At 41.3% G+C, this 15,607-nt stretch overlaps 1 pseudogene; it reads left to right on the plus strand.

Moving 5' to 3' along the window:
* The first annotated feature begins 1,477 nt into the window (after window positions 1-1,477).
* Window positions 1,478-9,833, plus strand: LOC112873212 (annotated as a pseudogene).
* The last annotated feature ends 5,774 nt before the right edge of the window (window positions 9,834-15,607 follow it).

A 15,607-nucleotide genomic window follows, 5' to 3' on the forward strand; every position in this document is an offset into this window, starting at 1 on the left:
GGCGGGGAGGAGGTCAGAGGTGACTGGAGGAGTTACAGATTCATCCCCCGTGGGGGGGGGGGGGGTATCCCAATCCGAACTAAGGTCGTCGGCTCCACGTAGGCCGACGTCTTTATCCCTTAGGTTCATTGGCTCCACGTAGGCTGGCGTCCTTAAACCTTATGTTCGTCAGCTTCCCAGTTGACCGACGTCCATAAATTAAATTCATCGGTTCACTTTTAAACGATGTTTTTAAACAGTTAAAGTCGTCGGGCTGACGTCTTTAATAAAACTGACATTTTTCACCCATTTTCCCGTAGTGATATGGGTTTACACCTTCTCGTGTACGTCGTGTACACTCGACTATATATACCCGCCACCACCTTCAGCCCCCATCTGATCTCGTATTAAAAGGTTTGTATACCCAATCCGATTATTATAAGTACAAATGATTCAATCTTTTTACATAACATCTTATTCACACCACGATAGAGATCCTGGCGTACCTTAAGCCGTCGGAGGACCGCATGATGTGGCCTGGTCACCTGATGAGGATGGGGAGAGCCGCTGGGGCGCCGTGCAAGGGCCTCCAAGTCGACGGCGTGGGTCCTCCTGCACGGGGGCGACCTTCCGCCAGTGAGCTTCCCCCAACGAGAATTTGGTTCGACGGCACAGTAAGACCTAGGCCGTAGCAACTTTTGTTTTTGGAGGCATGGGTGTTGAGAGAAAAGTCCTATGGGGACATGAGGGTTCTTAGTTGGGCCCTTTATATGGAGACACACTTTTAAAAGTGTGTTTTTATTAACATACGTTAAAATAGACTCTCGTTTCATATGTATATATCCAATATTAGTCTATATAAAATGAGATACACTTGTTTCCTTTGACATGCTTCAAAGGAGATATACTTTCTGTATATGTGTCTCTAATATTGGTCTACATAAAAGGAAACACACCTTCAGAAATATGTATCTTCTTTGATATATTTATACACTTTTGATGTGTGTCTCGAATATTGATTCTTCGTAAAAAGAGACACACATTAAAGACGTGTTTCACTATTTACATAAAAGAAGATGCTTATTTTGAAGTGTATCTTCATTTAATTTTATGTCTTTGTGTTTCTTACGTAGTGGCTGTTTGTAACATTTTTTCTAAGGGTGATATCCAACACTACCGTTAGCATTTTCAATTTCTGGATAATGTGCTAAAACATCAATGGAATTTGATTTGATCTCACTTCCAAATCATTAAAATATTAACCAATCTAATGAATGGCTAAAATCAGTTTAAATATTTAAATAATAGAATAGTTAATAAAGTACATTCATAATTTTTTTAAACATTTTTTAGTTTATTGATTTGCATCTAATCAGTTTTTAAATCTTTCAAGGCAACTCATCCCATCGTATGAAAAACGGCAAAACCTCATCCCTGTCCCTAATTCCTCGTTATCTTCTTCACTCAGACGTCACTCACCAGCAGAGCACTCGACGGAATGGCCTCCGCCAACGCCGTCTCGAGCGCCTCCCTCCTCCGATCCGCAGCCCACTCTCGAAGGGCGGGTCGAGGAGGTCCCGGAGGTTCGTGGTGCGTGCCGACGCCAAGGACATCGCCTTCGACCAGAAGTCGCGAGCCGCGCTCCAGGCCGGAGTCGAGAAGCTCGCCAACGCCGTCGGTGTCACCCTCGGCCCGCGAGGTACTGGTACTAGTAACTAACGCCCAGTTCTGATAGTACAGTACAATGCTGGAGTAGCTGTGAAAAAAAGGTTAGGTTTGGTTATGCTCCATCGACCTCCTGAATCGCAACATATGCATTGACCACTGATTCCGAAATGTTGAAGCTTAGTGAGGAATGAATACTGATTTTTGACATCTCGTGTATTTAAAAGCCACATGTTCCTTTTTAAGAGCGTACCAGTAGCTTTGATTGTTCTCATGGGAACCATATGTTGTATTGTACTATGGACTCCCTCCATTCTTAAAATGTTGGTGATGGTTAGTTCAATTCTGAACTAGCCGGAGACAACATTTTAGGAATGAATATATTTTCAAAAGGAAAAACATTTTAGGAATGAAGTAGTACTCCCTCCGTTTTTATTTTATTAAAATAAACTAACCGGTGACAATAAAGAAAGGAGGGAGTATTATTTAATGGTGCAGCCAACGACAACATTTTATGAATGAAGTAGTATTATTTAACGGCACACACTTTTGTTTTTGCGAATTCTTTTTGAGGTGTGAGAACAGCAAACAAACAAACTTTTGAAAGGAAAACTTGCACTTCTGTTCAGCTTGAAGGAAACTAAGGTCATTGGGGCTGTATGTTTACAGGAAGGAATGTCGTGTTGGACGAGTTCGGTGCCCCCAAAGCTGTAAATGATGGAGCCACCATTGCCCGTGCGATTGAGCTGTACGATCCTGTCACGGCTGGTGGTGATCAACCGGGAGAAACAGAGGACTCTGCGATGGCGGGAAGCGTTTGAAGTGAAGACGGCTTCGTGTTTTACATTTTCGTAGTTGGTTAACTAATTTCCTGTTTTAAGTAAGTGTGCGTGTCTGTAAGCGGAATACGGTTCGGGCGCAAGCATATAAGCGCTACGACGGCTTCTGCCAACCTGGTCCAGAATTTTTATCCAAGTAAGAAAATAGATCTGGCGAACCATCTCTGGTCGCGGATCCTTGCCTCGCCGAACTCGCTCTCCGGCGTCCCTCACGTCCGACAGTGGCATCGTCGCGGCCAAGGGACATAACAGTTGGTATCTAGAGCCTTACATCCTTGGCGTGGGTGTGCGATCTTCGATTCAGTTTTCAAGCAGCGCTTCCTACGTTCGTGGTTTCAGTTGCGGTTGCCGTCCGGACTGTCGATTGTGGCGCCAAAGCACAAACCTTCGGTCCAGACCGATCTGTTGTTGAAGGCGATGGCGGCGGAGTTGCAGAAGGAGGACGAAGGCTGGGATCAGTTTTTCGAGACAATCGACTCGCTGCAGCAGCGCATCACTGATATCGACGAAGTGCAGCAGCAGTTGATGGCACAAGCTGATTTGACAGCAGCAGTGGCTCAGGAGGCGGCAAAGGAGCGCACTTTATTGTCTCGGCAACTTGAGGAGACGGGTAAAGTGGTTGCCGGTCTTCGTTTGGAGTCGATGGCGCGTGGTATGGAGACTTCCACTGAAGACACTGATGGCCGTGAAGGATCTCGTTCGCGCGGTCGACGCTCTTGGGTCGGGGGCTCAGATCGGAGAGGGCGACGAGATGATCCGCAGTTTGATGTTCACAGACCTTCAGGTTCAAGGGGTCCGTTCCACCAACGACCGGAGAACACACAAAAGGAACAGGTTTCAGTGGCTATGCCAAAGATGCAGTTTCCTAAATTCGAGGGCGATGATCCAGTGGTGTGGTTGGACAAATGTCTCACATATTTTCAGCTTTTCCGCGTGGCCAAAGAGATGCGGGTGGTCGCAGCCTCTCTACACATGGAGGGCGATGCCGCCCGCTGGTACCAAGTGCATAAAATTCAAGCTGGTATTGAGTCCTGGGATGTTTTCACTCATTCGATGCTTGAAAACTTTGGAGCTGAGGCCTACCCCAAAGCCATGAGAGGTCTGTTGAGCCTGAAACAGGATTCCACACTAGCAGAGTACAACAAACAGTTTGAAGAGTTGCGTTACATGGTGGCTATGCATAACTCGAAGATGGACGAGACCTTCTTTGTCACTCAGTATATCAAGGTTCTGAAAACTGAGCTCCAGTCCCCAGTGCAGACTATGTTGCCTCAGTCTGTGAACAGAGCAATGCTTTTGGCTGATATTCAGCAGGAAACCTTGGACAAATCCAAATTCAAATCCTTTAAGCAGCCTTATCAGTCCAAGGATAAAGCTTCCAGTTCTAAGGGAGATGGCAAGCAGCAGGGGACAACTCCAGACCTTTCTAAGGAAAGGCAGCTCAGGGAGTACAGAAAACTAAATGGTTTATGCTATGCGTGTGGTGAGAAATTTGAACCAGGCCATCTTGCCAAATGTGCCAAACGACAAGCCATGCAGCTGAATGCAGTTACTACTGATGACATGAATATGACTCTATCTGATGAAGTGTTGGAGCAACTTCAAAAAGAAGATGATGCACTGCAAGGCCTCTGTCATCTATCCTTAAATGCTGTCAGTGGTGCTGATGGCAATAACTGCATGAAGGTCAGGGCCATTATGAACAACAAATTGATGCTGCTACACATTGATTCTGGGAGTTCTCATTGCTTCATCAATTCAGCCATGGTCAATTGTTGTGGGTTGCAGCAAACTGCATGTGTACCAGCTAAGGTGACAATGGCTAATGGGGATTCTTTGCACTCTGATACAATGGTACTTGGAGTTCCTTGGTGGGCTAATGGTCACTCTTTTTCTACTAATATGAGAGTTCTGGATTTGGGACCATATGATGCAATTTTGGGTTATGACTGGCTGAGTCACCACAGTCCAATGGAGTGTGACTGGGTGAACAAAACCATGTCCTTTATGGACAGAGGCCACAGGGTGTTGCTCCAAGGGGATAATTCTCAACTTGCTCCTGTCACTGAAGTTTGCAGGCTTCAAGTAGACAAATGGTTAAAAGGCAATGAAGTCTGGTCTTTTGTTTTGCTTCAGCAAGTTACTAATCCTGATCCTGCACTTATCCAGCCTGCTGTTGCTGCTCTGATTGAGGAATTTCAAGACATATTCTCAGACCCAAAGAATCTACCTCCCAGCAGACCCTATGACCACCACATTCCCTTGGTACCTAGGGCCATACCAGTAAATGCACGACCTTACAGGTACTCTGCTTATCACAAAACTGAAATTGAGAAGCAAGTTCAGTCTTTGCTAGAAGTTGGTCTTATAGTCCCAAGTGTTAGTCCTTTTGCCTCACCAGTACTTTTGGTGCAAAAGAAGGATGGCTCCTAGAGGTTTTGTATTGATTATAGGAAATTGAATTCTCTCACAATCAAGAATAGATTTCCCATGCCATTGGTGGAGGAGATACTGGATGAATTGGCTGGTGCCACCTTCTTTTCAAGTCTAGATATGACTACGGGCTATCATCAAATCAGGATGAAGCATGGTGATGAATACAAAACTGCATTCAAAACACATCATGGCCATTATGAATTTCGAGTCATGCCATTTGGACTTACTAATGCACCTGCCACTTTTCAGTGTGCTATGAATGCTATTTTGGCACCCTTCTTAAGGAAATTTGTTATGGTTTTCTTGGATGATATTCTAATTTACAGCCCTAATCTAGAAGATCATATCAAGCATCTCAGATTGGTGTTCAGTACTTTGAGAGAACATCAGTTTTACTTGAAGATGAAGAAGTGCACTTTTGCCAAGTCTGAGTTGAGTTACTTGAGACATATTATTACTTCTGCAGGAGTTGCAACTGACCTTGCAAAAATAGAAGCTTTGATGCAATGGCCAGTTCCCATGAATTTCACTGAACTCAGAGGTTTCTTGGGGCTCACAAGGTATTATAGCCAAACCACTCACTAGGTTGTTGAGAGGTAAACAGTTTTCTTGGGATGAGGCTGCTCAGGATGCCTTTGGGTTGTTAAAGCAAGCAATGTGTTTCTACTCCTGTCTTGGCTTTGCCTAAGTTTGATACTCCATTTGTGGTCGAGACTGATGCTTTTCATGAAGGTATAGGAGCTGTACTAATGCAAGTGGGGCAACCAGTAGCTTATTTAAGTAAAGCTTTGGGAGATCGAAACAAGAAATTATCTATTTATGAGAAAGAATTCCTTGCTCTGATCGAGGCAGTGGATAGATGGCGCCCTTATTTGCAGAGAACAGAATTCACAATTAAAACTGATCATAAAGCTCTCAGTTTTCTGGAAGGGCAGGAACTTCAATCTGATTTGCAAAGAAAGGCCATGACCAAGCTTATGGTTCTTCATTTCAAGATCCAATACAAAAAGGGTACTGATAATACAGCTGCTGATGCCTTGTCTCGCAGGTCTCACATTTGTACTTTGACCTTGGTCACTGGAGTGATTCCTCAGTGGATTCAGGAGGTTCTCAATAGCTATGCTACAGATTCTGAAGCTCAAAATCTACTTTGTGAGTTGGCCATATCTAGTCCTAATGAAGCTGGGTTTATGTTGGACAGGGGTCTTATCAAGAAGCATGATCAGGTGTGGATTGGCAACAATTCGGCATTACGAACAAAATTGATTGCCTCTTTTCATGACAGTCCCATAGGAGGTCATTCAGGCATGGTAGCAACTTACCAAAGGATTAAGAATTACTTCTATTGGAGAGGCCTCAAACAAGATGTACAGACTTTGTCAGACAGTGCACTACTTGTCAACAAGCAAAGTCTGAAAGAGTCCATCCTCCAGGCCTTCTACAACCTCTACTTGTACCAGAGGGAGCATGGCAGGACATCACTCTTGATTTTATTGAAGGGCTTCCATGTTCCGAGGGGTTTAATACCATTTTGGTGGTGGTGGATAGGTTCACTAAGTATGCCCATTTTATTCCTCTCAAACATCCATTCACTGCAATGTCTGTGGCTCAGTTGTTAATGGATCATGTGGTCAAGTTACATGGTGTTCCTCGCACTATAATCTCTGATAGAGACAAGATCTTCACTAGCCATATGTGGAAGCACCTATTTGCTCTATTACAGACCAAACTACTATTGAGCACAGCGTATCACCCACAGACCGATGGTCAAAGTGAACATGTCAATCAGTGTTTGGAAATGTATCTAAGGTGTGCAGTGGCTGACAGCCCCAAAAAGTGGAAACTATGGCTCTCACTAGCTGAATTTTGGTATAATACTTCCTACCACTCAGCTATTGATTGTTCTCCTTTCAAAGCTCTTTATGGTCATGATGCTAATTGCTATTCAGTGCCCACTACCTCTACTTTTGTGGACTCCTCAGTTCTGGACTTGGTAGCTGACAGAGAGGCTCACTTTCAGTTGCTGAAACAACATTTGTCGGCTGCAAGGAATAGGATGAAACTGCAAGCTGATAAAGGCCGTACTGATAGGGAATTCATGGTGGGTGAACAAGTCTTACTCAAGTTACAGCCTTACAAGCAGCATTCTGTAGCCAGCAGACCATTTCCAAAGCTTGCCTTCAAGTACTATGGGCCTTTTCGGGTGTTGCAGAAAATTGGAGCTGTTTCTTATAAACTAGAGCTGCCTGAGGGTTCCTTAATACATCCGGTTTTTCATGTGTCCCAATTGAAGCTCTTTACTAGCAACTACAGTCCGGTGTTTGAAGCATTGCCCAAGGTGGTTGATCTGTTAGAACTGGGAACTGAACTTGTGGCCATCGTGGACCGTCGCATGGTGAAGAAAGGAAACAAGGCCATCGTCCAGATCAAGGTACGCTGGAGGAATGTTGATCCAAACTTCACTACCTGGGAGGATTACAATGTGTTGCGTGCAAGATTTCCGTCGGCCATTGCTTGGGGGCAAGCAATGTCTCAAGGAGGGGGCGATGTCATGGCTGGTGTCAACCGGGAGAAACAGAGGACTCTGCGATGGCGGGAAGCGTTTGAAGTGAAGACGGTTTCGTGTTTTACGTTTTCGTAGTTGGTTAACTAATTTCCTGTTTTAAGTAAGTGTGCATGTCTGTAAGCGGAATACGGTTCGGGCGCAAGCATATAAGCGCTACGACGGCTTCTGCCAACCTGGTCCAGAATTTTTATCCAAGTAAGAAAATAGATCTGGCGAACCATCTCTGGTCGCGGATCCTTGCCTCGCCGAACTCGCTCTCTGGCATCCCTGCGTTGTTCTCACATCCGACAGTGGCATCGTCGCGGCCAAGGGACATCACAAATCCAATGGAAAACGCTGGCACAGCACTTATTCATGAGGTGAGGTTTTGGCTGTAAAACATCCAAGATACACGGTATTTGCAAAATTCTGAATTTCTTGAGCCGTGTCTGTCCGTTTTGGTATGTTTATAGGTTGCTAGCAAGACCAATGACTCTGCTGGGGATGGGACCACAACTGCCTCTGTCCTGGCTCGTGAGATCATCAAGCTTGGCCTTCTTAGTGTGACTTCTGGTGCGAACCCTGTGTCGCTTAAGAAGGGGATTGACAAAGCTGTGCACGGGATAGTTGAGGAGCTGGAGAAGAAGGCTAGACCAGTTAAGGGAGGTGGTGATATCAAAGGTCATTGCTGTATCTTCTTTTTTTTTTCCTTTTCAAATCATCTTTTACGTACTCTCACTTTTATGTCAAGATCGAGGTAAAACCAAATGTGGATACAGAAGGCAACCTGGCTAATTTGGGGTTCGTTCTGTATTACAGCTGTTGCCTCTATCTCCGCTGGAAACGATGAATTTATTGGATCGATGATCGTTGACGCTATTGACAAAGTGGGTCCTGATGGTGTCCTTTCAATCGAATCTTCATCATCTTTTGAGACTACTGTTGAGGTTGAAGAAGGAATGGAGGTTCGTTAAAAACTCCACTTGAACAACCATTCTTTTTTTCCCCCTGAATTTTTTAGATAATGGAAATAAAAAAGTTCCAGCCTAGGGTTCATAGAACCCGTAGCCAACAAGACAGTAGCATCACAACTCAGAGACCAAATCACACATCACCACAAATTAAAGACACAAACGATTACTAAAACGCCATCCATTTTCCGCAAACAACTGCATGACAACGGCCTCCAACTTCATGCACGCCGCCTTTATTTGCTCTCTGTCGGCTTCCGTCTTCTGTAGTTGACTCCAAACTCGAATCCAGTGAGTAGCTCTAAATAGGACCTGCATAAAAGATTTCATAGGAGTGTTATCAAAAATCACATCATTTCGACTAAGCCAAATTGCCCAGCATTACGCCGAAGCTCCCATTATAATTTTATACTTCATCTTCCTTTCCACCCCATTCAACCACCCATGAAACATATGGGTTGCATTAAGTGGAGGTGTTATACCAAAACATATATGAATAACTCCCCAAAGAAATCTAGCTGTTCTATATTGAAAGAACAGATGACCAATAGTCTCATTACACAAACAAAACGTATATTTTTTACTCCCATTCCAATTCCGTTTACAATACACCAAACTACGACAACCCTTATAGCGGATGCAGCTAGCAAAGATGAGATCCAGGCAAGGGTAGCACAGCTAAAGAAGGAGCTTTCTGAAACTGATTCAGTTTGACTCTGAGAAGTTAGCTGAAAGAATCGCAAAGCTTTCTGGTGGTGTTGCTGTCATCAAGGTTGGGGCTGCAACTGAGACTGAGCTTGAGGACCGGCAACTGCGAATTGAGGATGCAAAGAATGCCACTTTCTCAGCCATTGAGGAGGGCATTGTTCCTGGAGGTGGTACAGCTTATGTGCACCTATCTACTTTGGTCCTGGCTATCAAAGAGAAAATTGAAGACCCTGATGAGCGCCTTGGTGCTGACATCATTCAGAAGGTAACTTGATTAACATATCACTCAACTGAACTTTGCTCGACTGTACATTCATCTACACCGTTGGACCTATCAAGAATCCATCATCTAAGACACACTTTTCTGAATACAAATGACTAGGCTAGGGCTTCTAGCCGTGGAGTAATATCTCTGATCTTCTGCAGGCACTAGTAGCACCTGCTTCACTTATTGCACACAACGCTGGAGTGGAAGGGGAAGTGGTCGTTGAGAAAGTCAGGGAGAGTGAGTGGGCAGTAGGTTACAATGCAATGATGGACACGAACGAGAACCTGATCGAGTCCGGTGTGATCGACCCTGCCAAGGTGACAAGGTGTGCACTCCAGAATGCTGCCTCGGTTGCTGGAATGGTCCTAACCACTCAGGCGATTGTTGTCGAGAAGCCCAAGCCACGGCCCCTGGAGGTGTAAATTTTTACCAGTGTTGATACCTTGGTTTAGATGGTTCAGATTCAGAATAATTGAGTGGTAGAGGTTTCAAGATTTTTTTTGGTTCAGATCGACCGGAAGGTGTAGATTAGAATTACCATTTTGAGGGACAGTAATTTTTCCCAGTCTGAACTCATGTGGATCAGAGGTATTTTCATCATCATTTTTGAAATAAACTCATGATGATGTTTAATAAATTCAGTATGGATTCTTCAGTTTACTTTGACAGAAATATGGGTTGAACTCAGTGTACATCTGATGTGATGTTTCAAAAAGCAAGAGTAGAGTTTACAAAACTGCAGATGATTGGTGCTGCATCAGCTCACAAATCGGTGGGAATTCGCAAGATCGTGAACTTGCAGCATAGCTCGTTCTCACATGGCAACCTGACGTCAGGCAGCATGGTCGAGTCCTTTGCTGCGAGGAATAGGATTATAGGCCGAAGCAGAGGCTGGGCAAAATGGTACAGTAACGTATAAGGAGATGTACAATAAGAAATATTTCCCAGCAGTTGAAACATGGATACATATTGTCATATGATACTTGCTTTTTGTACTTCCACTTTTGTATTTGATCCAGGAATCTGGGTCCTTCTGTAATTTTTTGTAAGACTTGTTTACTCCATATATATATATATATATATATATATATATATATATAACACATGAGAGGAAACCCTACTGTTTCTTTCAAAAAAAAATACTGTTGAGTAGTTAACCCTTACTGTGCTGTAATTTTTGTAATGTTCATGTTCACTGTATCTGAATTGTTGAAAATTAGAGGTTTCAATATTGTGTACTGCATATTTCTGAGAATAGATCTAAATTTCATGGATTCAGATGCAGACATAATCTAAGGTTAAAAATCAGAGGATGTACTGTGTTTCTGTTTTGCATTGAAGCTAACCAGTCTGGAATGTCTTGATCAGGATTTTATATAAGGTTCTAAACTCTGTTACAAAAGGAGTAATACTATCCTCAAATGAAATGGGCCTGCTATATATGTACTTGAAACTACATTCATACAAATCTTTTCAAGAAACGGCTTGAGTTTTACCAACATAATTTGTTTTCGAACTCTACTTGTGTTTCTTTGTTGGTAGTTGTATTACTGTATATTTGGTTTTTTATTTACATCTATTGATGTTGAGGCAGCTAGAATTTTAATGAATTCCCTATTCCAAAAAAAAATAAATATATGTCGATCATTACTTGTCACCTGCATTTGAGTCCGGTAAATTGGACGGCATGTAACAGAAAGTTTGTATATGCATGTTTCAGCGTGCATCGTTTACTTTATGAATAGTACTACCTTTTTGAGCATTAGGCCATGCTGTTATTATTATTGGGTCTCAATGCAGTTTTTTATTAATAAGCATGAAAAAAGTTCCGAGAAATACTATAGATTTGAGAGGTATTAATATGCTTGCCCAACCATAGTCTAGATTTGCCTCACTCAGGTGGAGAATCCACGACTGAAAGAGACACCACTACTGACCACAGTAAAACTGCAACAATTTGTAGGAAACAAAAACAGAGAAATTTCTTTACATACTTGTCACGTTCTCTTCCTATAAATAACACACCTCGAGCAGAACTCAACAGATTGTGATCAGCTAATCAAATCACTTGATCTCTCTCAAATTGCTTTTTTGTCTCCAAATCACTTGATCAACATGAATAAGCTTCTTCTTCCCTTGGTCTTTTCCATACTTCTGATTAACTTTTGCACTTTGTCTTCTCACAAGCAAGCAGTGAGAGCAGATGAGCTTCGTCATGGAGTAGTGAAGGAAGGGACGACCACTACGACGACAGAGGGGACGTCCATCGACAACCACCATGCCATACCACGCCCTGAGTATGACAGTTGGAGTAGCCCTGGAAACATGCCGGGAGACGGCCATCAGATTGGAAGTCAAGAAGCTAAGCCATGAGCAGCAGCAGCCTTCTATGGGCATGTACGTACGTAGCAAGCTCTTGCATGTTACTACCTCTATCTCGTAAAAGTTATCATCGATTAGTTCAAAAATAAACTAACCGGTGACAATCTTTACGAAATGTTAAAAGTATTAGCGTATGTATATATATGTACCAAGGTATATACATGAATAAATGTTTTTAATTTGTGACATGTAGAATTTTAATGTTTAGGCGTTATTAATTAGTGTGTGCTTGTGCCTGTTTATTTAAAAGATGAACCGTGTGAAACATATTTTACAAAATGCAATGGTTCCATGTTGAATGAGAAATGGGGTATACTATTTGTGGTGACATCATGATGTTTCATTTCTACACTAGCATAAAATTAAGGTGGTTGTGCTATACATCTTCCTTTAGGGATCGAATAAATCTGGGTTTAGATCTTTCAATAACACACCACCGAGATTAGCTAAATGTTAAAAGAAAATATAAACGTGAAATCTAGTCAATTAAACTTCAGTTTTCACAACCATTCGACTTCTACTATAGAATCTGATCGAAAAAGTGCAAAAATAGACAACATTAGCTATGCATACTTATAAATTTATCCTTAATTTACGATGCGCAATGTACAATTAGCAGAATTTTTATTAAAAAGAAAAACTATATATATATATATTTATTCACAAATTTCACCTTAATTTACGATGGCATTTCTGGGGAAACTTGGCTACTGGACAGATGTGGGTTCAGAAATTGTTGGTTGTACAAATAGACGAATACTGAATATCCTGTAGCAAATTGCACCAAGTTTAGCACACTATAAATCTGTAATACACATGTATTTTGTTTTTTTTTTAAGAACATGCCTCAGCATGTTTTGCATTAAGAGGAAACTGTAATACACATATGAAACACATTACTTTCTGTTGGAACTTACTGTTAGCACAATATTCGATCACTTGCTTAGAGTTGTCATTCATCATTACCTTATCAATGATTCAAAAAAAAAAAATTCATGGACCTGATCTTTTATTTGAAGCTTGATTCAAATGAACTAGATATCACCGGTTAGTTTATTTTAGAACTAGCAAGCGAAACCTAATTCGAAACAAATGGAGTAGACCATATAATGCTGGGTTTCTGTATACAAGCATTGCTAGAATAAAGGAAGGCCATTAGCCTTGCTATGATCCATGAATTATGGTCACCCACAATGAAATATATCGTATAAAAGCAAATAGTTAAACTTGGATACTACTAATGGGGTAAATATTAAGCAAGATGTTGCTTCGATCTGAATTTCTCAGTCATCCAGAGCCAAATATGCATCGTCTGTGAATGATCAAAACTCACAGTTATAACTGATGCTGTTTTGTTTTGCTTGGGAGGCTGCATATATGGGTGTCCACATAGAGTTTGCATTCCTATGTGATATGTGGACATCCTCAGTGACATCATACTTTTATTAGTGTTAAATACTTGATAAAATTTTAAATATAATACTTCTTTTGTCTCAAAATATAAGATACTTTTTAGTTAAAAATAAATTTAAAATAACATACATTTTGGAACGAAGGCAGTACTTTTTGTTGGGTATAGGACCCCTGGTCAACGAACTGTTTCTATATACAATAATCAAGAATAATCGATTTGTTCGGCCTTCCAGTGACAATGACCCTTACCTATCTGAAAGGGCCCCATAAACAAAAAGTTGTTCATGAGGAGTTAATAAATGTCAGATTCATTTAGGGTTTCTGTACACATTTGTGTATGCACGCAAAGCTATACGTTAGGATCTAGAGACCGCATAGCATACAAGTTCTGTTTACTACAAGAATTTAATGATCGCTCTTATATGAAACATAAGATATCTTAAATTTAATGGTGAGAAACTGATAACGACATGACAGTTATCAAAACCTATGGGCACATCTAATAAGTAAAAATGTTCCATCAATCTTGAGTAATCGATAAGTATATGCGAATAATTGAAATGCTACTGCTAGTAATGCATTTTGTCTGGACAACCAATATTTCTACTTTAATGATGATATGCTTAGGTCGACTAACAGTGACATGTGTAGTGGCTGACCTCTAGCTCTACGGTGGGAGCAGTGTTATTATTCCCACCAGTAAATAAATAATGTATATATCAAGTAGTAGCTTTAGTGGAGTGGACAATATAAACTGTCGGGTTAAAAGTAGTTTGAGCAATGCTGTTATTGCCCACCAATAAATAAATAAAGCAGCTGCAGTGAAAAGCATGCATTTACCACTTTCATAGTAGTGGGAAATACTGGCGTTAGTGTGGCATGATTTCTGCCTAATTCATGATTTGATTTGTTCAACGGCGACTGGCCAGAGTGCATGCCTATCAACATAATATTCTCTGTAATTACAGTATTTTTATATCTTGGTGACCACAGTAAAAGTAAAATTTCATATATTGGCTGTCAATTATATTGCACTCACGAATCTAGTGGTCCCAAAAGTAAGAAGGCATAATAATTAACTTATACTACACCGTACCCAAAATGAATAGTTTTTATACAAGTGTTACCTTTTCTCTACTATATAAGCATGCCTGTTCAAACCACTTGGCGAGACACTATACAGCTAGTAAAAGCCAGACGTTGCATCGATCTTTTGTTGTGTAAGCAGGTTCGTCTCTCTCAAGCTTGCTATATTATTTCTTGCTCTCATGGCGACCTTCATATTCGCTATATCTCTATCAAGATACAAAATACTATATATGTTTTTGATCCTTATGTGATATTCTGAATGAAGTTTGTGTTTAATTCACTGAAGGGAAAAACTATATATAGAGCAATGAACAAGTTAGTAGCTGTGATGCTTGTGTTTGCCATGGTTGCTGCCCAAGGTATGGCAGCAATTCAAGGCAAAGGGAGGACGCTGGAGAAGAAGACCAACACTGGAGGAGAAGCCAGAGGCTCGCAGCAGCAACCCGTGCTCGGAGTTGCCGAGGCAACCACTGTGGACAACCACCATGCCATCCCTCGAGATCAGTACAGCAGTCATGGAGGAGGAGACGATGGAGGTAGTGGCTCCGATACGAACAACTAGGAGTAGCAGCTCAGGTTCCATCATCTCATGGTGGTGCAAGTCACTATCTATACAGTACATGTTTATTATTATTGCGTGTGGCTCTCTATGGATTGTGTGTATGAGAATGATGTATTTGCACTGAATCGAAGTAGTGGTTGTTGGGTTTTATCATGTATATTTCTGCTGTGAAAAATCATGGAACATGGAAGATACTTATGTTATGGTGCTGTAGAAAGATATAATGAACTGTTTCAGGAGGTCATGTATACCATCAATATTTTGTTCTCCAATCATGTGTGTTTGCCCGTACTACGGATTCCATATAACTGTCTTTAAAATACTTACCTTTCAAGTTTTCCTGGGTATATTTCCAGGATGCTGTAATACTCCAAACAGATTTGAAAGCCGATTATAGGATGAAACAGTGGCCGACCAAGGAATCGAGCAAAACCGAGCTGTATCATAGTTTTGAAATTCGATCAAAATTTTAAAAAATTGATAGAAATCAATTTTGTTTTTTTTTAAAAAAATTGTGCGTAAAAATATTTGGTTTGGATCCCACCAAACTTTTGTTCATTTGTTTTTTTTTCAAAAATTGATAGATGCTTCATAACAATTTTTGCACCCTCAAATTGTCCAGCACTATGTAAAAAGTAATATGCAGAAAAAATATTATAGTTAACACATATTATACGATGTGATTGCTCAATTCAAATGTCTCATATCAAAATAGTTCTTTAAAATGTAGATCTTTTTAAAAAAGATAGA

This window comes from Panicum hallii, chromosome 9 (genome assembly GCF_002211085.1).
Source record: "Panicum hallii strain FIL2 chromosome 9, PHallii_v3.1, whole genome shotgun sequence".
NCBI lineage: Eukaryota > Viridiplantae > Streptophyta > Magnoliopsida > Poales > Poaceae > Panicum > Panicum hallii.